The sequence below is a fragment of the Schistocerca nitens genome, chromosome 9, assembly GCF_023898315.1.
Source record: "Schistocerca nitens isolate TAMUIC-IGC-003100 chromosome 9, iqSchNite1.1, whole genome shotgun sequence".
In the NCBI taxonomy this organism is placed as follows: Eukaryota; Metazoa; Arthropoda; class Insecta; order Orthoptera; family Acrididae; genus Schistocerca; species Schistocerca nitens.
Genome location: NC_064622.1, coordinates 467,477,127 through 467,498,614, shown reverse-complemented (window position 1 = coordinate 467,498,614; position 21,488 = coordinate 467,477,127). Strand labels below are relative to the sequence as shown.

At 51.1% G+C, this 21,488-nt stretch overlaps 24 non-coding genes across 24 annotated transcripts; 12 read left to right on the top strand and 12 right to left on the bottom strand.

Moving 5' to 3' along the window:
- Positions 1-13: 13 nt before the first annotated feature.
- Trnae-uuc (transfer RNA glutamic acid (anticodon UUC)) lies at positions 14-85 on the bottom strand. Its single transcript has one exon. It is a non-coding gene; the product is annotated as a tRNA-Glu (tRNA).
- Positions 86-729: 644 nt separating this feature from the next.
- Trnag-ccc (transfer RNA glycine (anticodon CCC)) lies at positions 730-801 on the top strand. Its single transcript has one exon. It is a non-coding gene; the product is annotated as a tRNA-Gly (tRNA).
- Positions 802-1,827: 1,026 nt separating this feature from the next.
- Positions 1,828-1,899, bottom strand: Trnae-uuc (transfer RNA glutamic acid (anticodon UUC)). The gene has a single exon. It is a non-coding gene; the product is annotated as a tRNA-Glu (tRNA).
- Positions 1,900-2,543: 644 nt separating this feature from the next.
- Trnag-ccc (transfer RNA glycine (anticodon CCC)) lies at positions 2,544-2,615 on the top strand. The gene has a single exon. It is a non-coding gene; the product is annotated as a tRNA-Gly (tRNA).
- Positions 2,616-3,641: 1,026 nt separating this feature from the next.
- Positions 3,642-3,713, bottom strand: Trnae-uuc (transfer RNA glutamic acid (anticodon UUC)). The gene has a single exon. It is a non-coding gene; the product is annotated as a tRNA-Glu (tRNA).
- Positions 3,714-4,357: 644 nt separating this feature from the next.
- Positions 4,358-4,429, top strand: Trnag-ccc (transfer RNA glycine (anticodon CCC)). Its single transcript has one exon. It is a non-coding gene; the product is annotated as a tRNA-Gly (tRNA).
- Positions 4,430-5,455: 1,026 nt separating this feature from the next.
- On the bottom strand, positions 5,456-5,527 carry Trnae-uuc (transfer RNA glutamic acid (anticodon UUC)). The gene has a single exon. It is a non-coding gene; the product is annotated as a tRNA-Glu (tRNA).
- Positions 5,528-6,171: 644 nt separating this feature from the next.
- On the top strand, positions 6,172-6,243 carry Trnag-ccc (transfer RNA glycine (anticodon CCC)). Its single transcript has one exon. It is a non-coding gene; the product is annotated as a tRNA-Gly (tRNA).
- A 1,026-nt stretch (positions 6,244-7,269) lies between these two features.
- On the bottom strand, positions 7,270-7,341 carry Trnae-uuc (transfer RNA glutamic acid (anticodon UUC)). Its single transcript has one exon. It is a non-coding gene; the product is annotated as a tRNA-Glu (tRNA).
- Positions 7,342-7,985: 644 nt separating this feature from the next.
- Positions 7,986-8,057, top strand: Trnag-ccc (transfer RNA glycine (anticodon CCC)). Its single transcript has one exon. It is a non-coding gene; the product is annotated as a tRNA-Gly (tRNA).
- A 1,026-nt stretch (positions 8,058-9,083) lies between these two features.
- On the bottom strand, positions 9,084-9,155 carry Trnae-uuc (transfer RNA glutamic acid (anticodon UUC)). The gene has a single exon. It is a non-coding gene; the product is annotated as a tRNA-Glu (tRNA).
- Positions 9,156-9,799: 644 nt separating this feature from the next.
- Positions 9,800-9,871, top strand: Trnag-ccc (transfer RNA glycine (anticodon CCC)). The gene has a single exon. It is a non-coding gene; the product is annotated as a tRNA-Gly (tRNA).
- Positions 9,872-10,897: 1,026 nt separating this feature from the next.
- Trnae-uuc (transfer RNA glutamic acid (anticodon UUC)) lies at positions 10,898-10,969 on the bottom strand. Its single transcript has one exon. It is a non-coding gene; the product is annotated as a tRNA-Glu (tRNA).
- A 644-nt stretch (positions 10,970-11,613) lies between these two features.
- Positions 11,614-11,685, top strand: Trnag-ccc (transfer RNA glycine (anticodon CCC)). Its single transcript has one exon. It is a non-coding gene; the product is annotated as a tRNA-Gly (tRNA).
- Positions 11,686-12,711: 1,026 nt separating this feature from the next.
- Positions 12,712-12,783, bottom strand: Trnae-uuc (transfer RNA glutamic acid (anticodon UUC)). Its single transcript has one exon. It is a non-coding gene; the product is annotated as a tRNA-Glu (tRNA).
- Positions 12,784-13,427: 644 nt separating this feature from the next.
- On the top strand, positions 13,428-13,499 carry Trnag-ccc (transfer RNA glycine (anticodon CCC)). The gene has a single exon. It is a non-coding gene; the product is annotated as a tRNA-Gly (tRNA).
- Positions 13,500-14,525: 1,026 nt separating this feature from the next.
- On the bottom strand, positions 14,526-14,597 carry Trnae-uuc (transfer RNA glutamic acid (anticodon UUC)). The gene has a single exon. It is a non-coding gene; the product is annotated as a tRNA-Glu (tRNA).
- A 644-nt stretch (positions 14,598-15,241) lies between these two features.
- Positions 15,242-15,313, top strand: Trnag-ccc (transfer RNA glycine (anticodon CCC)). Its single transcript has one exon. It is a non-coding gene; the product is annotated as a tRNA-Gly (tRNA).
- A 1,026-nt stretch (positions 15,314-16,339) lies between these two features.
- Trnae-uuc (transfer RNA glutamic acid (anticodon UUC)) lies at positions 16,340-16,411 on the bottom strand. Its single transcript has one exon. It is a non-coding gene; the product is annotated as a tRNA-Glu (tRNA).
- A 644-nt stretch (positions 16,412-17,055) lies between these two features.
- On the top strand, positions 17,056-17,127 carry Trnag-ccc (transfer RNA glycine (anticodon CCC)). Its single transcript has one exon. It is a non-coding gene; the product is annotated as a tRNA-Gly (tRNA).
- A 1,026-nt stretch (positions 17,128-18,153) lies between these two features.
- Positions 18,154-18,225, bottom strand: Trnae-uuc (transfer RNA glutamic acid (anticodon UUC)). The gene has a single exon. It is a non-coding gene; the product is annotated as a tRNA-Glu (tRNA).
- Positions 18,226-18,869: 644 nt separating this feature from the next.
- On the top strand, positions 18,870-18,941 carry Trnag-ccc (transfer RNA glycine (anticodon CCC)). The gene has a single exon. It is a non-coding gene; the product is annotated as a tRNA-Gly (tRNA).
- A 1,026-nt stretch (positions 18,942-19,967) lies between these two features.
- Trnae-uuc (transfer RNA glutamic acid (anticodon UUC)) lies at positions 19,968-20,039 on the bottom strand. Its single transcript has one exon. It is a non-coding gene; the product is annotated as a tRNA-Glu (tRNA).
- A 644-nt stretch (positions 20,040-20,683) lies between these two features.
- Positions 20,684-20,755, top strand: Trnag-ccc (transfer RNA glycine (anticodon CCC)). The gene has a single exon. It is a non-coding gene; the product is annotated as a tRNA-Gly (tRNA).
- The last annotated feature ends 733 nt before the right edge of the window (positions 20,756-21,488 follow it).

Below are 21,488 nucleotides of genomic sequence, written 5' to 3'. Positions count from 1 at the left end.
CAGAAAATTCACATTCCGGTACCGGGAATCGAAGCCGGGCCTCCTGGGTGAAAGCCAGGTATCCTAGCCACTAGACCATACCGGACATACCTCAAGTATCCACTACGTGTGTATGCGTCGAGAAATACTTCTCCTCCACGCAACTTCACGGCCGAATCTGGCGCCAACGCTGAACTCTGTCCGCCGCCACGATCCCGCTTACTCACTCCCAAAGCGCCCAAGTCATACTACACAAACATCGCTTTCAGTCTCGAGTGCAACTAGTAAAACTGTAATTAGTAATAACTGGAAACAAACACTCTCACGTTGACGCAAAGAAGCCTAGGTGTTAATAAACGGCAAATACGTCCTTACCTCGCAAAAGCTATGCTGTGCGTTTCACCGTCGTGGAGAGAAAATGAGATGGCTGAGGTGAGGATCGAACGTACGCCCTTAAGAAGAGGCCACGCGCTGCCCACTGCGCCAGGGAGGCACACAGGAATACTCGCCACCGCCAGCCTCACTAAGTAGTTCTAATTTCAGAATTCTTTTCCCACCATGCCGAACACGAAACGGTGGACTTCTCAGCGGAAGTCAATCCTGCGTCTAGTTACGGTGCCTCGCCCTGGAAGCAGCGTGGCAAAGCGTTCGGATGTGCTGGCGGGCAGGGCGCCTGCAGCAGATTCGCTTCGGCCTCTGGTGGCAGCAGGGGCGGCAACGGATCACGACACAGGAAGCCTGCAGCGCAGTGCGGTGGTGGTGTAACGGTCAGCATGGTTGCTTCCCAAGCAGTTGATCCGGGTTCGATTCCCGGCCCCCGCAGGAGCATTGTCATTTTTGCTTAGCGCAATAGTGTGTGTTCAACACCATGCGATCCTCGAAATTGCCAAGTGTCGCGCACCAAGTAATATCTGCTCGTCTCTCGCCTCGTTCCAGCTACGTGGGCGGGTCCTTCAGTTGATTTCACTTCATCGTGTGTCGACTTGGCCCGACTTTGCTCGACTGCCGCTCGCTGCCGCTCGGCAGTGGGGCCGATATGACAGGCGAAGTACGACAATCGGCTGCGAGAAATAAGGTAATCAAGAGTACCTTTCCTTTTCAATACGAAAAGCAAAATTTTCATTTACAAATTTCGGAAATCTCACTGCTTCGCTATGGTGTTATCTACGATATTTGAGAAATTATCTGTGGATTCGTACGGTTGTGTTATTGCCAAAGTCGTTCTGGCACTTAACTTTCGCTCTTTTTGCAAACAACCTCTTTAAATTTTGGATCATATGTTCGTTAACGTAATTTAAATTGCTGAGGGAGGCACCATAGCACAACAACACTGTAACACAAAAGGGGGAGGGTGGGGGTGAAAGTGGAAAGGTCCAATAGCACGCAGAGTTCCCGCCTATCACCCATCAAATCACTAACCACGCCCACCTCTGCTTAACTTCATTAATCGAAAGGGAGCCGGCCGTTGACGACAACTGAGTGAAACGTTCAGACTTGTAGCTCGATGTGCAGGTAATTTTGGAATCTGCCTGGCAGAGTCTCGCAGAAGACTGCATTTCCTGTTAGCGAAGAAAATGGAATGGCCTGTGGAGGGATCGAACCCATGACCGTGTTACTAGCACGACGCTATAGCCCACTGAGCTAACGGGCCACGCAACACTGTCGCATCAGCAGTCCAAAACCGCAAAACCATCTCCTCTTCCTTCAAAGCGGCCCCGCCATTCACGTGAGCATGTATCTCTTTTTCTTGACTTTCTCTCAACTTATACTTGGAACCCAGAGCAGCAACACCACGAAGACGAAAAACGGCCGTGACAGGTTTTCTCATCCCAGCCCAGAAAATTCACATTCCGGTACCGGGAATCGAAGCCGGGCCTCCTGGGTGAAAGCCAGGTATCCTAGCCACTAGACCATACCGGACATACCTCAAGTATCCACTACGTGTGTATGCGTCGAGAAATACTTCTCCTCCACGCAACTTCACGGCCGAATCTGGCGCCAACGCTGAACTCTGTCCGCCGCCACGATCCCGCTTACTCACTCCCAAAGCGCCCAAGTCATACTACACAAACATCGCTTTCAGTCTCGAGTGCAACTAGTAAAACTGTAATTAGTAATAACTGGAAACAAACACTCTCACGTTGACGCAAAGAAGCCTAGGTGTTAATAAACGGCAAATACGTCCTTACCTCGCAAAAGCTATGCTGTGCGTTTCACCGTCGTGGAGAGAAAATGAGATGGCTGAGGTGAGGATCGAACGTACGCCCTTAAGAAGAGGCCACGCGCTGCCCACTGCGCCAGGGAGGCACACAGGAATACTCGCCACCGCCAGCCTCACTAAGTAGTTCTAATTTCAGAATTCTTTTCCCACCATGCCGAACACGAAACGGTGGACTTCTCAGCGGAAGTCAATCCTGCGTCTAGTTACGGTGCCTCGCCCTGGAAGCAGCGTGGCAAAGCGTTCGGATGTGCTGGCGGGCAGGGCGCCTGCAGCAGATTCGCTTCGGCCTCTGGTGGCAGCAGGGGCGGCAACGGATCACGACACAGGAAGCCTGCAGCGCAGTGCGGTGGTGGTGTAACGGTCAGCATGGTTGCTTCCCAAGCAGTTGATCCGGGTTCGATTCCCGGCCACCGCAGGAGCATTGTCATTTTTGCGTAGCGCAATAGTGTGTGTTCAACACCATGCGATCCTCGAAATTGCCAAGTGTCGCGCACCAAGTAATATCTGCTCGTCTCTCGCCTCGTTCCAGCTACGTGGGCGGGTCCTTCAGTTGATTTCACTTCATCGTGTGTCGACTTGGCCCGACTTTGCTCGACTGCCGCTCGCTGCCGCTCGGCAGTGGGGCCGATATGACAGGCGAAGTACGACAATCGGCTGCGAGAAATAAGGTAATCAAGAGTACCTTTCCTTTTCAATACGAAAAGCAAAATTTTCATTTACAAATTTCGGAAATCTCACTGCTTCGCTATGGTGTTATCTACGATATTTGAGAAATTATCTGTGGATTCGTACGGTTGTGTTATTGCCAAAGTCGTTCTGGCACTTAACTTTCGCTCTTTTTGCAAACAACCTCTTTAAATTTTGGATCATATGTTCGTTAACGTAATTTAAATTGCTGAGGGAGGCACCATAGCACAACAACACTGTAACACAAAAGGGGGAGGGTGGGGGTGAAAGTGGAAAGGTCCAATAGCACGCAGAGTTCCCGCCTATCACCCATCAAATCACTAACCACGCCCACCTCTGCTTAACTTCATTAATCGAAAGGGAGCCGGCCGTTGACGACAACTGAGTGAAACGTTCAGACTTGTAGCTCGATGTGCAGGTAATTTTGGAATCTGCCTGGCAGAGTCTCGCAGAAGACTGCATTTCCTGTTAGCGAAGAAAATGGAATGGCCTGTGGAGGGATCGAACCCATGACCGTGTTACTAGCACGACGCTATAGCCCACTGAGCTAACGGGCCACGCAACACTGTCGCATCAGCAGTCCAAAACCGCAAAACCATCTCCTCTTCCTTCAAAGCGGCCCCGCCATTCACGTGAGCATGTATCTCTTTTTCTTGACTTTCTCTCAACTTATACTTGGAACCCAGAGCAGCAACACCACGAAGACGAAAAACGGCCGTGACAGGTTTTCTCATCCCAGCCCAGAAAATTCACATTCCGGTACCGGGAATCGAAGCCGGGCCTCCTGGGTGAAAGCCAGGTATCCTAGCCACTAGACCATACCGGACATACCTCAAGTATCCACTACGTGTGTATGCGTCGAGAAATACTTCTCCTCCACGCAACTTCACGGCCGAATCTGGCGCCAACGCTGAACTCTGTCCGCCGCCACGATCCCGCTTACTCACTCCCAAAGCGCCCAAGTCATACTACACAAACATCGCTTTCAGTCTCGAGTGCAACTAGTAAAACTGTAATTAGTAATAACTGGAAACAAACACTCTCACGTTGACGCAAAGAAGCCTAGGTGTTAATAAACGGCAAATACGTCCTTACCTCGCAAAAGCTATGCTGTGCGTTTCACCGTCGTGGAGAGAAAATGAGATGGCTGAGGTGAGGATCGAACGTACGCCCTTAAGAAGAGGCCACGCGCTGCCCACTGCGCCAGGGAGGCACACAGGAATACTCGCCACCGCCAGCCTCACTAAGTAGTTCTAATTTCAGAATTCTTTTCCCACCATGCCGAACACGAAACGGTGGACTTCTCAGCGGAAGTCAATCCTGCGTCTAGTTACGGTGCCTCGCCCTGGAAGCAGCGTGGCAAAGCGTTCGGATGTGCTGGCGGGCAGGGCGCCTGCAGCAGATTCGCTTCGGCCTCTGGTGGCAGCAGGGGCGGCAACGGATCACGACACAGGAAGCCTGCAGCGCAGTGCGGTGGTGGTGTAACGGTCAGCATGGTTGCTTCCCAAGCAGTTGATCCGGGTTCGATTCCCGGCCCCCGCAGGAGCATTGTCATTTTTGCTTAGCGCAATAGTGTGTGTTCAACACCATGCGATCCTCGAAATTGCCAAGTGTCGCGCACCAAGTAATATCTGCTCGTCTCTCGCCTCGTTCCAGCTACGTGGGCGGGTCCTTCAGTTGATTTCACTTCATCGTGTGTCGACTTGGCCCGACTTTGCTCGACTGCCGCTCGCTGCCGCTCGGCAGTGGGGCCGATATGACAGGCGAAGTACGACAATCGGCTGCGAGAAATAAGGTAATCAAGAGTACCTTTCCTTTTCAATACGAAAAGCAAAATTTTCATTTACAAATTTCGGAAATCTCACTGCTTCGCTATGGTGTTATCTACGATATTTGAGAAATTATCTGTGGATTCGTACGGTTGTGTTATTGCCAAAGTCGTTCTGGCACTTAACTTTCGCTCTTTTTGCAAACAACCTCTTTAAATTTTGGATCATATGTTCGTTAACGTAATTTAAATTGCTGAGGGAGGCACCATAGCACAACAACACTGTAACACAAAAGGGGGAGGGTGGGGGTGAAAGTGGAAAGGTCCAATAGCACGCAGAGTTCCCGCCTATCACCCATCAAATCACTAACCACGCCCACCTCTGCTTAACTTCATTAATCGAAAGGGAGCCGGCCGTTGACGACAACTGAGTGAAACGTTCAGACTTGTAGCTCGATGTGCAGGTAATTTTGGAATCTGCCTGGCAGAGTCTCGCAGAAGACTGCATTTCCTGTTAGCGAAGAAAATGGAATGGCCTGTGGAGGGATCGAACCCATGACCGTGTTACTAGCACGACGCTATAGCCCACTGAGCTAACGGGCCACGCAACACTGTCGCATCAGCAGTCCAAAACCGCAAAACCATCTCCTCTTCCTTCAAAGCGGCCCCGCCATTCACGTGAGCATGTATCTCTTTTTCTTGACTTTCTCTCAACTTATACTTGGAACCCAGAGCAGCAACACCACGAAGACGAAAAACGGCCGTGACAGGTTTTCTCATCCCAGCCCAGAAAATTCACATTCCGGTACCGGGAATCGAAGCCGGGCCTCCTGGGTGAAAGCCAGGTATCCTAGCCACTAGACCATACCGGACATACCTCAAGTATCCACTACGTGTGTATGCGTCGAGAAATACTTCTCCTCCACGCAACTTCACGGCCGAATCTGGCGCCAACGCTGAACTCTGTCCGCCGCCACGATCCCGCTTACTCACTCCCAAAGCGCCCAAGTCATACTACACAAACATCGCTTTCAGTCTCGAGTGCAACTAGTAAAACTGTAATTAGTAATAACTGGAAACAAACACTCTCACGTTGACGCAAAGAAGCCTAGGTGTTAATAAACGGCAAATACGTCCTTACCTCGCAAAAGCTATGCTGTGCGTTTCACCGTCGTGGAGAGAAAATGAGATGGCTGAGGTGAGGATCGAACGTACGCCCTTAAGAAGAGGCCACGCGCTGCCCACTGCGCCAGGGAGGCACACAGGAATACTCGCCACCGCCAGCCTCACTAAGTAGTTCTAATTTCAGAATTCTTTTCCCACCATGCCGAACACGAAACGGTGGACTTCTCAGCGGAAGTCAATCCTGCGTCTAGTTACGGTGCCTCGCCCTGGAAGCAGCGTGGCAAAGCGTTCGGATGTGCTGGCGGGCAGGGCGCCTGCAGCAGATTCGCTTCGGCCTCTGGTGGCAGCAGGGGCGGCAACGGATCACGACACAGGAAGCCTGCAGCGCAGTGCGGTGGTGGTGTAACGGTCAGCATGGTTGCTTCCCAAGCAGTTGATCCGGGTTCGATTCCCGGCCCCCGCAGGAGCATTGTCATTTTTGCTTAGCGCAATAGTGTGTGTTCAACACCATGCGATCCTCGAAATTGCCAAGTGTCGCGCACCAAGTAATATCTGCTCGTCTCTCGCCTCGTTCCAGCTACGTGGGCGGGTCCTTCAGTTGATTTCACTTCATCGTGTGTCGACTTGGCCCGACTTTGCTCGACTGCCGCTCGCTGCCGCTCGGCAGTGGGGCCGATATGACAGGCGAAGTACGACAATCGGCTGCGAGAAATAAGGTAATCAAGAGTACCTTTCCTTTTCAATACGAAAAGCAAAATTTTCATTTACAAATTTCGGAAATCTCACTGCTTCGCTATGGTGTTATCTACGATATTTGAGAAATTATCTGTGGATTCGTACGGTTGTGTTATTGCCAAAGTCGTTCTGGCACTTAACTTTCGCTCTTTTTGCAAACAACCTCTTTAAATTTTGGATCATATGTTCGTTAACGTAATTTAAATTGCTGAGGGAGGCACCATAGCACAACAACACTGTAACACAAAAGGGGGAGGGTGGGGGTGAAAGTGGAAAGGTCCAATAGCACGCAGAGTTCCCGCCTATCACCCATCAAATCACTAACCACGCCCACCTCTGCTTAACTTCATTAATCGAAAGGGAGCCGGCCGTTGACGACAACTGAGTGAAACGTTCAGACTTGTAGCTCGATGTGCAGGTAATTTTGGAATCTGCCTGGCAGAGTCTCGCAGAAGACTGCATTTCCTGTTAGCGAAGAAAATGGAATGGCCTGTGGAGGGATCGAACCCATGACCGTGTTACTAGCACGACGCTATAGCCCACTGAGCTAACGGGCCACGCAACACTGTCGCATCAGCAGTCCAAAACCGCAAAACCATCTCCTCTTCCTTCAAAGCGGCCCCGCCATTCACGTGAGCATGTATCTCTTTTTCTTGACTTTCTCTCAACTTATACTTGGAACCCAGAGCAGCAACACCACGAAGACGAAAAACGGCCGTGACAGGTTTTCTCATCCCAGCCCAGAAAATTCACATTCCGGTACCGGGAATCGAAGCCGGGCCTCCTGGGTGAAAGCCAGGTATCCTAGCCACTAGACCATACCGGACATACCTCAAGTATCCACTACGTGTGTATGCGTCGAGAAATACTTCTCCTCCACGCAACTTCACGGCCGAATCTGGCGCCAACGCTGAACTCTGTCCGCCGCCACGATCCCGCTTACTCACTCCCAAAGCGCCCAAGTCATACTACACAAACATCGCTTTCAGTCTCGAGTGCAACTAGTAAAACTGTAATTAGTAATAACTGGAAACAAACACTCTCACGTTGACGCAAAGAAGCCTAGGTGTTAATAAACGGCAAATACGTCCTTACCTCGCAAAAGCTATGCTGTGCGTTTCACCGTCGTGGAGAGAAAATGAGATGGCTGAGGTGAGGATCGAACGTACGCCCTTAAGAAGAGGCCACGCGCTGCCCACTGCGCCAGGGAGGCACACAGGAATACTCGCCACCGCCAGCCTCACTAAGTAGTTCTAATTTCAGAATTCTTTTCCCACCATGCCGAACACGAAACGGTGGACTTCTCAGCGGAAGTCAATCCTGCGTCTAGTTACGGTGCCTCGCCCTGGAAGCAGCGTGGCAAAGCGTTCGGATGTGCTGGCGGGCAGGGCGCCTGCAGCAGATTCGCTTCGGCCTCTGGTGGCAGCAGGGGCGGCAACGGATCACGACACAGGAAGCCTGCAGCGCAGTGCGGTGGTGGTGTAACGGTCAGCATGGTTGCTTCCCAAGCAGTTGATCCGGGTTCGATTCCCGGCCCCCGCAGGAGCATTGTCATTTTTGCTTAGCGCAATAGTGTGTGTTCAACACCATGCGATCCTCGAAATTGCCAAGTGTCGCGCACCAAGTAATATCTGCTCGTCTCTCGCCTCGTTCCAGCTACGTGGGCGGGTCCTTCAGTTGATTTCACTTCATCGTGTGTCGACTTGGCCCGACTTTGCTCGACTGCCGCTCGCTGCCGCTCGGCAGTGGGGCCGATATGACAGGCGAAGTACGACAATCGGCTGCGAGAAATAAGGTAATCAAGAGTACCTTTCCTTTTCAATACGAAAAGCAAAATTTTCATTTACAAATTTCGGAAATCTCACTGCTTCGCTATGGTGTTATCTACGATATTTGAGAAATTATCTGTGGATTCGTACGGTTGTGTTATTGCCAAAGTCGTTCTGGCACTTAACTTTCGCTCTTTTTGCAAACAACCTCTTTAAATTTTGGATCATATGTTCGTTAACGTAATTTAAATTGCTGAGGGAGGCACCATAGCACAACAACACTGTAACACAAAAGGGGGAGGGTGGGGGTGAAAGTGGAAAGGTCCAATAGCACGCAGAGTTCCCGCCTATCACCCATCAAATCACTAACCACGCCCACCTCTGCTTAACTTCATTAATCGAAAGGGAGCCGGCCGTTGACGACAACTGAGTGAAACGTTCAGACTTGTAGCTCGATGTGCAGGTAATTTTGGAATCTGCCTGGCAGAGTCTCGCAGAAGACTGCATTTCCTGTTAGCGAAGAAAATGGAATGGCCTGTGGAGGGATCGAACCCATGACCGTGTTACTAGCACGACGCTATAGCCCACTGAGCTAACGGGCCACGCAACACTGTCGCATCAGCAGTCCAAAACCGCAAAACCATCTCCTCTTCCTTCAAAGCGGCCCCGCCATTCACGTGAGCATGTATCTCTTTTTCTTGACTTTCTCTCAACTTATACTTGGAACCCAGAGCAGCAACACCACGAAGACGAAAAACGGCCGTGACAGGTTTTCTCATCCCAGCCCAGAAAATTCACATTCCGGTACCGGGAATCGAAGCCGGGCCTCCTGGGTGAAAGCCAGGTATCCTAGCCACTAGACCATACCGGACATACCTCAAGTATCCACTACGTGTGTATGCGTCGAGAAATACTTCTCCTCCACGCAACTTCACGGCCGAATCTGGCGCCAACGCTGAACTCTGTCCGCCGCCACGATCCCGCTTACTCACTCCCAAAGCGCCCAAGTCATACTACACAAACATCGCTTTCAGTCTCGAGTGCAACTAGTAAAACTGTAATTAGTAATAACTGGAAACAAACACTCTCACGTTGACGCAAAGAAGCCTAGGTGTTAATAAACGGCAAATACGTCCTTACCTCGCAAAAGCTATGCTGTGCGTTTCACCGTCGTGGAGAGAAAATGAGATGGCTGAGGTGAGGATCGAACGTACGCCCTTAAGAAGAGGCCACGCGCTGCCCACTGCGCCAGGGAGGCACACAGGAATACTCGCCACCGCCAGCCTCACTAAGTAGTTCTAATTTCAGAATTCTTTTCCCACCATGCCGAACACGAAACGGTGGACTTCTCAGCGGAAGTCAATCCTGCGTCTAGTTACGGTGCCTCGCCCTGGAAGCAGCGTGGCAAAGCGTTCGGATGTGCTGGCGGGCAGGGCGCCTGCAGCAGATTCGCTTCGGCCTCTGGTGGCAGCAGGGGCGGCAACGGATCACGACACAGGAAGCCTGCAGCGCAGTGCGGTGGTGGTGTAACGGTCAGCATGGTTGCTTCCCAAGCAGTTGATCCGGGTTCGATTCCCGGCCCCCGCAGGAGCATTGTCATTTTTGCTTAGCGCAATAGTGTGTGTTCAACACCATGCGATCCTCGAAATTGCCAAGTGTCGCGCACCAAGTAATATCTGCTCGTCTCTCGCCTCGTTCCAGCTACGTGGGCGGGTCCTTCAGTTGATTTCACTTCATCGTGTGTCGACTTGGCCCGACTTTGCTCGACTGCCGCTCGCTGCCGCTCGGCAGTGGGGCCGATATGACAGGCGAAGTACGACAATCGGCTGCGAGAAATAAGGTAATCAAGAGTACCTTTCCTTTTCAATACGAAAAGCAAAATTTTCATTTACAAATTTCGGAAATCTCACTGCTTCGCTATGGTGTTATCTACGATATTTGAGAAATTATCTGTGGATTCGTACGGTTGTGTTATTGCCAAAGTCGTTCTGGCACTTAACTTTCGCTCTTTTTGCAAACAACCTCTTTAAATTTTGGATCATATGTTCGTTAACGTAATTTAAATTGCTGAGGGAGGCACCATAGCACAACAACACTGTAACACAAAAGGGGGAGGGTGGGGGTGAAAGTGGAAAGGTCCAATAGCACGCAGAGTTCCCGCCTATCACCCATCAAATCACTAACCACGCCCACCTCTGCTTAACTTCATTAATCGAAAGGGAGCCGGCCGTTGACGACAACTGAGTGAAACGTTCAGACTTGTAGCTCGATGTGCAGGTAATTTTGGAATCTGCCTGGCAGAGTCTCGCAGAAGACTGCATTTCCTGTTAGCGAAGAAAATGGAATGGCCTGTGGAGGGATCGAACCCATGACCGTGTTACTAGCACGACGCTATAGCCCACTGAGCTAACGGGCCACGCAACACTGTCGCATCAGCAGTCCAAAACCGCAAAACCATCTCCTCTTCCTTCAAAGCGGCCCCGCCATTCACGTGAGCATGTATCTCTTTTTCTTGACTTTCTCTCAACTTATACTTGGAACCCAGAGCAGCAACACCACGAAGACGAAAAACGGCCGTGACAGGTTTTCTCATCCCAGCCCAGAAAATTCACATTCCGGTACCGGGAATCGAAGCCGGGCCTCCTGGGTGAAAGCCAGGTATCCTAGCCACTAGACCATACCGGACATACCTCAAGTATCCACTACGTGTGTATGCGTCGAGAAATACTTCTCCTCCACGCAACTTCACGGCCGAATCTGGCGCCAACGCTGAACTCTGTCCGCCGCCACGATCCCGCTTACTCACTCCCAAAGCGCCCAAGTCATACTACACAAACATCGCTTTCAGTCTCGAGTGCAACTAGTAAAACTGTAATTAGTAATAACTGGAAACAAACACTCTCACGTTGACGCAAAGAAGCCTAGGTGTTAATAAACGGCAAATACGTCCTTACCTCGCAAAAGCTATGCTGTGCGTTTCACCGTCGTGGAGAGAAAATGAGATGGCTGAGGTGAGGATCGAACGTACGCCCTTAAGAAGAGGCCACGCGCTGCCCACTGCGCCAGGGAGGCACACAGGAATACTCGCCACCGCCAGCCTCACTAAGTAGTTCTAATTTCAGAATTCTTTTCCCACCATGCCGAACACGAAACGGTGGACTTCTCAGCGGAAGTCAATCCTGCGTCTAGTTACGGTGCCTCGCCCTGGAAGCAGCGTGGCAAAGCGTTCGGATGTGCTGGCGGGCAGGGCGCCTGCAGCAGATTCGCTTCGGCCTCTGGTGGCAGCAGGGGCGGCAACGGATCACGACACAGGAAGCCTGCAGCGCAGTGCGGTGGTGGTGTAACGGTCAGCATGGTTGCTTCCCAAGCAGTTGATCCGGGTTCGATTCCCGGCCACCGCAGGAGCATTGTCATTTTTGCGTAGCGCAATAGTGTGTGTTCAACACCATGCGATCCTCGAAATTGCCAAGTGTCGCGCACCAAGTAATATCTGCTCGTCTCTCGCCTCGTTCCAGCTACGTGGGCGGGTCCTTCAGTTGATTTCACTTCATCGTGTGTCGACTTGGCCCGACTTTGCTCGACTGCCGCTCGCTGCCGCTCGGCAGTGGGGCCGATATGACAGGCGAAGTACGACAATCGGCTGCGAGAAATAAGGTAATCAAGAGTACCTTTCCTTTTCAATACGAAAAGCAAAATTTTCATTTACAAATTTCGGAAATCTCACTGCTTCGCTATGGTGTTATCTACGATATTTGAGAAATTATCTGTGGATTCGTACGGTTGTGTTATTGCCAAAGTCGTTCTGGCACTTAACTTTCGCTCTTTTTGCAAACAACCTCTTTAAATTTTGGATCATATGTTCGTTAACGTAATTTAAATTGCTGAGGGAGGCACCATAGCACAACAACACTGTAACACAAAAGGGGGAGGGTGGGGGTGAAAGTGGAAAGGTCCAATAGCACGCAGAGTTCCCGCCTATCACCCATCAAATCACTAACCACGCCCACCTCTGCTTAACTTCATTAATCGAAAGGGAGCCGGCCGTTGACGACAACTGAGTGAAACGTTCAGACTTGTAGCTCGATGTGCAGGTAATTTTGGAATCTGCCTGGCAGAGTCTCGCAGAAGACTGCATTTCCTGTTAGCGAAGAAAATGGAATGGCCTGTGGAGGGATCGAACCCATGACCGTGTTACTAGCACGACGCTATAGCCCACTGAGCTAACGGGCCACGCAACACTGTCGCATCAGCAGTCCAAAACCGCAAAACCATCTCCTCTTCCTTCAAAGCGGCCCCGCCATTCACGTGAGCATGTATCTCTTTTTCTTGACTTTCTCTCAACTTATACTTGGAACCCAGAGCAGCAACACCACGAAGACGAAAAACGGCCGTGACAGGTTTTCTCATCCCAGCCCAGAAAATTCACATTCCGGTACCGGGAATCGAAGCCGGGCCTCCTGGGTGAAAGCCAGGTATCCTAGCCACTAGACCATACCGGACATACCTCAAGTATCCACTACGTGTGTATGCGTCGAGAAATACTTCTCCTCCACGCAACTTCACGGCCGAATCTGGCGCCAACGCTGAACTCTGTCCGCCGCCACGATCCCGCTTACTCACTCCCAAAGCGCCCAAGTCATACTACACAAACATCGCTTTCAGTCTCGAGTGCAACTAGTAAAACTGTAATTAGTAATAACTGGAAACAAACACTCTCACGTTGACGCAAAGAAGCCTAGGTGTTAATAAACGGCAAATACGTCCTTACCTCGCAAAAGCTATGCTGTGCGTTTCACCGTCGTGGAGAGAAAATGAGATGGCTGAGGTGAGGATCGAACGTACGCCCTTAAGAAGAGGCCACGCGCTGCCCACTGCGCCAGGGAGGCACACAGGAATACTCGCCACCGCCAGCCTCACTAAGTAGTTCTAATTTCAGAATTCTTTTCCCACCATGCCGAACACGAAACGGTGGACTTCTCAGCGGAAGTCAATCCTGCGTCTAGTTACGGTGCCTCGCCCTGGAAGCAGCGTGGCAAAGCGTTCGGATGTGCTGGCGGGCAGGGCGCCTGCAGCAGATTCGCTTCGGCCTCTGGTGGCAGCAGGGGCGGCAACGGATCACGACACAGGAAGCCTGCAGCGCAGTGCGGTGGTGGTGTAACGGTCAGCATGGTTGCTTCCCAAGCAGTTGATCCGGGTTCGATTCCCGGCCACCGCAGGAGCATTGTCATTTTTGCGTAGCGCAATAGTGTGTGTTCAACACCATGCGATCCTCGAAATTGCCAAGTGTCGCGCACCAAGTAATATCTGCTCGTCTCTCGCCTCGTTCCAGCTACGTGGGCGGGTCCTTCAGTTGATTTCACTTCATCGTGTGTCGACTTGGCCCGACTTTGCTCGACTGCCGCTCGCTGCCGCTCGGCAGTGGGGCCGATATGACAGGCGAAGTACGACAATCGGCTGCGAGAAATAAGGTAATCAAGAGTACCTTTCCTTTTCAATACGAAAAGCAAAATTTTCATTTACAAATTTCGGAAATCTCACTGCTTCGCTATGGTGTTATCTACGATATTTGAGAAATTATCTGTGGATTCGTACGGTTGTGTTATTGCCAAAGTCGTTCTGGCACTTAACTTTCGCTCTTTTTGCAAACAACCTCTTTAAATTTTGGATCATATGTTCGTTAACGTAATTTAAATTGCTGAGGGAGGCACCATAGCACAACAACACTGTAACACAAAAGGGGGAGGGTGGGGGTGAAAGTGGAAAGGTCCAATAGCACGCAGAGTTCCCGCCTATCACCCATCAAATCACTAACCACGCCCACCTCTGCTTAACTTCATTAATCGAAAGGGAGCCGGCCGTTGACGACAACTGAGTGAAACGTTCAGACTTGTAGCTCGATGTGCAGGTAATTTTGGAATCTGCCTGGCAGAGTCTCGCAGAAGACTGCATTTCCTGTTAGCGAAGAAAATGGAATGGCCTGTGGAGGGATCGAACCCATGACCGTGTTACTAGCACGACGCTATAGCCCACTGAGCTAACGGGCCACGCAACACTGTCGCATCAGCAGTCCAAAACCGCAAAACCATCTCCTCTTCCTTCAAAGCGGCCCCGCCATTCACGTGAGCATGTATCTCTTTTTCTTGACTTTCTCTCAACTTATACTTGGAACCCAGAGCAGCAACACCACGAAGACGAAAAACGGCCGTGACAGGTTTTCTCATCCCAGCCCAGAAAATTCACATTCCGGTACCGGGAATCGAAGCCGGGCCTCCTGGGTGAAAGCCAGGTATCCTAGCCACTAGACCATACCGGACATACCTCAAGTATCCACTACGTGTGTATGCGTCGAGAAATACTTCTCCTCCACGCAACTTCACGGCCGAATCTGGCGCCAACGCTGAACTCTGTCCGCCGCCACGATCCCGCTTACTCACTCCCAAAGCGCCCAAGTCATACTACACAAACATCGCTTTCAGTCTCGAGTGCAACTAGTAAAACTGTAATTAGTAATAACTGGAAACAAACACTCTCACGTTGACGCAAAGAAGCCTAGGTGTTAATAAACGGCAAATACGTCCTTACCTCGCAAAAGCTATGCTGTGCGTTTCACCGTCGTGGAGAGAAAATGAGATGGCTGAGGTGAGGATCGAACGTACGCCCTTAAGAAGAGGCCACGCGCTGCCCACTGCGCCAGGGAGGCACACAGGAATACTCGCCACCGCCAGCCTCACTAAGTAGTTCTAATTTCAGAATTCTTTTCCCACCATGCCGAACACGAAACGGTGGACTTCTCAGCGGAAGTCAATCCTGCGTCTAGTTACGGTGCCTCGCCCTGGAAGCAGCGTGGCAAAGCGTTCGGATGTGCTGGCGGGCAGGGCGCCTGCAGCAGATTCGCTTCGGCCTCTGGTGGCAGCAGGGGCGGCAACGGATCACGACACAGGAAGCCTGCAGCGCAGTGCGGTGGTGGTGTAACGGTCAGCATGGTTGCTTCCCAAGCAGTTGATCCGGGTTCGATTCCCGGCCACCGCAGGAGCATTGTCATTTTTGCGTAGCGCAATAGTGTGTGTTCAACACCATGCGATCCTCGAAATTGCCAAGTGTCGCGCACCAAGTAATATCTGCTCGTCTCTCGCCTCGTTCCAGCTACGTGGGCGGGTCCTTCAGTTGATTTCACTTCATCGTGTGTCGACTTGGCCCGACTTTGCTCGACTGCCGCTCGCTGCCGCTCGGCAGTGGGGCCGATATGACAGGCGAAGTACGACAATCGGCTGCGAGAAATAAGGTAATCAAGAGTACCTTTCCTTTTCAATACGAAAAGCAAAATTTTCATTTACAAATTTCGGAAATCTCACTGCTTCGCTATGGTGTTATCTACGATATTTGAGAAATTATCTGTGGATTCGTACGGTTGTGTTATTGCCAAAGTCGTTCTGGCACTTAACTTTCGCTCTTTTTGCAAACAACCTCTTTAAATTTTGGATCATATGTTCGTTAACGTAATTTAAATTGCTGAGGGAGGCACCATAGCACAACAACACTGTAACACAAAAGGGGGAGGGTGGGGGTGAAAGTGGAAAGGTCCAATAGCACGCAGAGTTCCCGCCTATCACCCATCAAATCACTAACCACGCCCACCTCTGCTTAACTTCATTAATCGAAAGGGAGCCGGCCGTTGACGACAACTGAGTGAAACGTTCAGACTTGTAGCTCGATGTGCAGGTAATTTTGGAATCTGCCTGGCAGAGTCTCGCAGAAGACTGCATTTCCTGTTAGCGAAGAAAATGGAATGGCCTGTGGAGGGATCGAACCCATGACCGTGTTACTAGCACGACGCTATAGCCCACTGAGCTAACGGGCCACGCAACACTGTCGCATCAGCAGTCCAAAACCGCAAAACCATCTCCTCTTCCTTCAAAGCGGCCCCGCCATTCACGTGAGCATGTATCTCTTTTTCTTGACTTTCTCTCAACTTATACTTGGAACCCAGAGCAGCAACACCACGAAGACGAAAAACGGCCGTGACAGGTTTTCTCATCCCAGCCCAGAAAATTCACATTCCGGTACCGGGAATCGAAGCCGGGCCTCCTGGGTGAAAGCCAGGTATCCTAGCCACTAGACCATACCGGACATACCTCAAGTATCCACTACGTGTGTATGCGTCGAGAAATACTTCTCCTCCACGCAACTTCACGGCCGAATCTGGCGCCAACGCTGAACTCTGTCCGCCGCCACGATCCCGCTTACTCACTCCCAAAGCGCCCAAGTCATACTACACAAACATCGCTTTCAGTCTCGAGTGCAACTAGTAAAACTGTAATTAGTAATAACTGGAAACAAACACTCTCACGTTGACGCAAAGAAGCCTAGGTGGTAATAAACGGCAAATACGGCCTTACCTCGCAAAAGCTATGCTGTGCGTTTCACCGTCGTGGAGAGAAAATGAGATGGCTGAGGTGAGGATCGAACGTACGCCCTTAAGAAGAGGCCACGCGCTGCCCACTGCGCCAGGGAGGCACACAGGAATACTCGCCACCGCCAGCCTCACTAAGTAGTTCTAATTTCAGAATTCTTTTCCCACCATGCCGAACACGAAACGGTGGACTTCTCAGCGGAAGTCAATCCTGCGTCTAGTTACGGTGCCTCGCCCTGGAAGCAGCGTGGCAAAGCGTTCGGATGTGCTGGCGGGCAGGGCGCCTGCAGCAGATTCGCTTCGGCCTCTGGTGGCAGCAGGGGCGGCAACGGATCACGACACAGGAAGCCTGCAGCGCAGTGCGGTGGTGGTGTAACGGTCAGCATGGTTGCTTCCCAAGCAGTTGATCCGGGTTCGATTCCCGGCCCCCGCAGGAGCATTGTCATTTTTGCGTAGCGCAATAGTGTGTGTTCAACACCATGCGATCCTCGAAATTGCCAAGTGTCGCGCACCAAGTAATATCTGCTCGTCTCTCGCCTCGTTCCAGCTACGTGGGCGGGTCCTTCAGTTGATTTCACTTCATCGTGTGTCGACTTGGCCCGACTTTGCTCGACTGCCGCTCGCTGCCGCTCGGCAGTGGGGCCGATATGACAGGCGAAGTACGACAATCGGCTGCGAGAAATAAGGTAATCAAGAGTACCTTTCCTTTTCAATACGAAAAGCAAAATTTTCATTTACAAATTTCGGAAATCTCACTGCTTCGCTATGGTGTTATCTACGATATTTGAGAAATTATCTGTGGATTCGTACGGTTGTGTTATTGCCAAAGTCGTTCTGGCACTTAACTTTCGCTCTTTTTGCAAACAACCTCTTTAAATTTTGGATCATATGTTCGTTAACGTAATTTAAATTGCTGAGGGAGGCACCATAGCACAACAACACTGTAACACAAAAGGGGGAGGGTGGGGGTGAAAGTGGAAAGGTCCAATAGCACGCAGAGTTCCCGCCTATCACCCATCAAATCACTAACCACGCCCACCTCTGCTTAACTTCATTAATCGAAAGGGAGCCGGCCGTTGACGACAACTGAGTGAAACGTTCAGACTTGTAGCTCGATGTGCAGGTAATTTTGGAATCTGCCTGGCAGAGTCTCGCAGAAGACTGCATTTCCTGTTAGCGAAGAAAATGGAATGGCCTGTGGAGGGATCGAACCCATGACCGTGTTACTAGCACGACGCTATAGCCCACTGAGCTAACGGGCCACGCAACACTGTCGCATCAGCAGTCCAAAACCGCAAAACCATCTCCTCTTCCTTCAAAGCGGCCCCGCCATTCACGTGAGCATGTATCTCTTTTTCTTGACTTTCTCTCAACTTATACTTGGAACCCAGAGCAGCAACACCACGAAGACGAAAAACGGCCGTGACAGGTTTTCTCATCCCAGCCCAGAAAATTCACATTCCGGTACCGGGAATCGAAGCCGGGCCTCCTGGGTGAAAGCCAGGTATCCTAGCCACTAGACCATACCGGACATACCTCAAGTATCCACTACGTGTGTATGCGTCGAGAAATACTTCTCCTCCACGCAACTTCACGGCCGAATCTGGCGCCAACGCTGAACTCTGTCCGCCGCCACGATCCCGCTTACTCACTCCCAAAGCGCCCAAGTCATACTACACAAACATCGCTTTCAGTCTCGAGTGCAACTAGTAAAACTGTAATTAGTAATAACTGGAAACAAACACTCTCACGTTGACGCAAAGAAGCCTAGGTGGTAATAAACGGCAAATACGGCCTTACCTCGCAAAAGCTATGCTGTGCGTTTCACCGTCGTGGAGAGAAAATGAGATGGCTGAGGTGAGGATCGAACGTACGCCCTTAAGAAGAGGCCACGCGCTGCCCACTGCGCCAGGGAGGCACACAGGAATACTCGCCACCGCCAGCCTCACTAAGTAGTTCTAATTTCAGAATTCTTTTCCCACCATGCCGAACACGAAACGGTGGACTTCTCAGCGGAAGTCAATCCTGCGTCTAGTTACGGTGCCTCGCCCTGGAAGCAGCGTGGCAAAGCGTTCGGATGTGCTGGCGGGCAGGGCGCCTGCAGCAGATTCGCTTCGGCCTCTGGTGGCAGCAGGGGCGGCAACGGATCACGACACAGGAAGCCTGCAGCGCAGTGCGGTGGTGGTGTAACGGTCAGCATGGTTGCTTCCCAAGCAGTTGATCCGGGTTCGATTCCCGGCCCCCGCAGGAGCATTGTCATTTTTGCGTAGCGCAATAGTGTGTGTTCAACACCATGCGATCCTCGAAATTGCCAAGTGTCGCGCACCAAGTAATATCTGCTCGTCTCTCGCCTCGTTCCAGCTACGTGGGCGGGTCCTTCAGTTGATTTCACTTCATCGTGTGTCGACTTGGCCCGACTTTGCTCGACTGCCGCTCGCTGCCGCTCGGCAGTGGGGCCGATATGACAGGCGAAGTACGACAATCGGCTGCGAGAAATAAGGTAATCAAGAGTACCTTTCCTTTTCAATACGAAAAGCAAAATTTTCATTTACAAATTTCGGAAATCTCACTGCTTCGCTATGGTGTTATCTACGATATTTGAGAAATTATCTGTGGATTCGTACGGTTGTGTTATTGCCAAAGTCGTTCTGGCACTTAACTTTCGCTCTTTTTGCAAACAACCTCTTTAAATTTTGGATCATATGTTCGTTAACGTAATTTAAATTGCTGAGGGAGGCACCATAGCACAACAACACTGTAACACAAAAGGGGGAGGGTGGGGGTGAAAGTGGAAAGGTCCAATAGCACGCAGAGTTCCCGCCTATCACCCATCAAATCACTAACCACGCCCACCTCTGCTTAACTTCATTAATCGAAAGGGAGCCGGCCGTTGACGACAACTGAGTGAAACGTTCAGACTTGTAGCTCGATGTGCAGGTAATTTTGGAATCTGCCTGGCAGAGTCTCGCAGAAGACTGCATTTCCTGTTAGCGAAGAAAATGGAATGGCCTGTGGAGGGATCGAACCCATGACCGTGTTACTAGCACGACGCTATAGCCCACTGAGCTAACGGGCCACGCAACACTGTCGCATCAGCAGTCCAAAACCGCAAAACCATCTCCTCTTCCTTCAAAGCGGCCCCGCCATTCACGTGAGCATGTATCTCTTTTTCTTGACTTTCTCTCAACTTATACTTGGAACCCAGAGCAGCAACACCACGAAGACGAAAAACGGCCGTGACAGGTTTTCTCATCCCAGCCCAGAAAATTCACATTCCGGTACCGGGAATCGAAGCCGGGCCTCCTGGGTGAAAGCCAGGTATCCTAGCCACTAGACCATACCGGACATACCTCAAGTATCCACTACGTGTGTATGCGTCGAGAAATACTTCTCCTCCACGCAACTTCACGGCCGAATCTGGCGCCAACGCTGAACTCTGTCCGCCGCCACGATCCCGCTTACTCACTCCCAAAGCGCCCAAGTCATACTACACAAACATCGCTTTCAGTCTCGAGTGCAACTAGTAAAACTGTAATTAGTAATAACTGGAAACAAACACTCTCACGTTGACGCAAAGAAGCCTAGGTGGTAATAAACGGCAAATACGGCCTTACCTCGCAAAAGCTATGCTGTGCGTTTCACCGTCGTGGAGAGAAAATGAGATGGCTGAGGTGAGGATCGAACGTACGCCCTTAAGAAGAGGCCACGCGCTGCCCACTGCGCCAGGGAGGCACACAGGAATACTCGCCACCGCCAGCCTCACTAAGTAGTTCTAATTTCAGAATTCTTTTCCCACCATGCCGAACACGAAACGGTGGACTTCTCAGCGGAAGTCAATCCTGCGTCTAGTTACGGTGCCTCGCCCTGGAAGCAGCGTGGCAAAGCGTTCGGATGTGCTGGCGGGCAGGGCGCCTGCAGCAGATTCGCTTCGGCCTCTGGTGGCAGCAGGGGCGGCAACGGATCACGACACAGGAAGCCTGCAGCGCAGTGCGGTGGTGGTGTAACGGTCAGCATGGTTGCTTCCCAAGCAGTTGATCCGGGTTCGATTCCCGGCCCCCGCAGGAGCATTGTCATTTTTGCGTAGCGCAATAGTGTGTGTTCAACACCATGCGATCCTCGAAATTGCCAAGTGTCGCGCACCAAGTAATATCTGCTCGTCTCTCGCCTCGTTCCAGCTACGTGGGCGGGTCCTTCAGTTGATTTCACTTCATCGTGTGTCGACTTGGCCCGACTTTGCTCGACTGCCGCTCGCTGCCGCTCGGCAGTGGGGCCGATATGACAGGCGAAGTACGACAATCGGCTGCGAGAAATAAGGTAATCAAGAGTACCTTTCCTTTTCAATACGAAAAGCAAAATTTTCATTTACAAATTTCGGAAATCTCACTGCTTCGCTATGGTGTTATCTACGATATTTGAGAAATTATCTGTGGATTCGTACGGTTGTGTTATTGCCAAAGTCGTTCTGGCACTTAACTTTCGCTCTTTTTGCAAACAACCTCTTTAAATTTTGGATCATATGTTCGTTAACGTAATTTAAATTGCTGAGGGAGGCACCATAGCACAACAACACTGTAACACAAAAGGGGGAGGGTGGGGGTGAAAGTGGAAAGGTCCAATAGCACGCAGAGTTCCCGCCTATCACCCATCAAATCACTAACCACGCCCACCTCTGCTTAACTTCATTAATCGAAAGGGAGCCGGCCGTTGACGACAACTGAGTGAAACGTTCAGACTTGTAGCTCGATGTGCAGGTAATTTTGGAATCTGCCTGGCAGAGTCTCGCAGAAGACTGCA